The sequence below is a fragment of the Salvelinus sp. IW2-2015 genome, linkage group LG4q.1:29 (assembly GCF_002910315.2).
Source record: "Salvelinus sp. IW2-2015 linkage group LG4q.1:29, ASM291031v2, whole genome shotgun sequence".
NCBI classification, from domain to species: domain Eukaryota; kingdom Metazoa; phylum Chordata; class Actinopteri; order Salmoniformes; family Salmonidae; genus Salvelinus; species Salvelinus sp. IW2-2015.
Genome location: NC_036842.1, coordinates 65,688,501 through 65,689,414, shown reverse-complemented (window position 1 = coordinate 65,689,414; position 914 = coordinate 65,688,501).

Sequence of the window (914 nt, the reverse complement as noted above, 5' to 3'; positions counted from 1 at the left end):
GTAGTGACGCTTTGAACCTGATATGTCCTTAAATATAGCTCACTAAAATAATGATTTATATAAAAATATACAGCTACGTTCAAAAGTTTGGGGTCACTTAGAAATGTCCTTGTTTTTTTGAAATATATATATTTTTTGTACATTGAAATAACATCAAAATTGATCAGAAATATAGTGTAGAATTGTTAAGTTGTATTGACTATTGAAGCTGGAAACGGCAGATTTTTAATGGAAATAGTCTACACAGGCGTACAGAGGCCCATTTATCAGCAACCATCAATTCCTGTGTTTTCCAATAGGCACGTTTGGTGTTATGCTAATCCAAGGTTTATCATTTTTAAAAGGCTAATTGATCATTGGAAAGCCCCTTCTTTGAATGATTTAGCACATGGCTGAAAACTGGGTTTGTCTGATTAAAGGAAGCAATAGACTGCCTTCCTTGACTACAAAATTAACATGTCTCAACTGTATTTTCTGATCAATGTTATTTAAATGGACAAAAAAAAGTTTTTTCTTTCAAAAACAAGAGACATTATCGAAGTGACTACGCCAAACTTTTGAACGGGGAGTGTATGTGGTATACCCTATAGACATGTCCATATCGTAACATTGCACATGGTCCTATACCCCTACACACTTCTGTTTAAGGAGTAATTAGGAATTAAGGAGTGCTATCTGTTCAGCTTACAATGACAAACGGTTTCATTGCCTGGGGGAGAGATTTCAAACTTTGGGTGGAGTACATAGGAAGGGGTCTGAGATCAATTTTATTTGGCTGATCCGATGATTGTTTGTTCACTACCCCCTCCATATTCATTGATGTCTGGACAGTAATTTTTAAAAGTAACTGACAATTTCACAAACCAGGCCTGGTAGAATAGGAGCAATGACCTTGGGTGTGACTAAACCCTGAG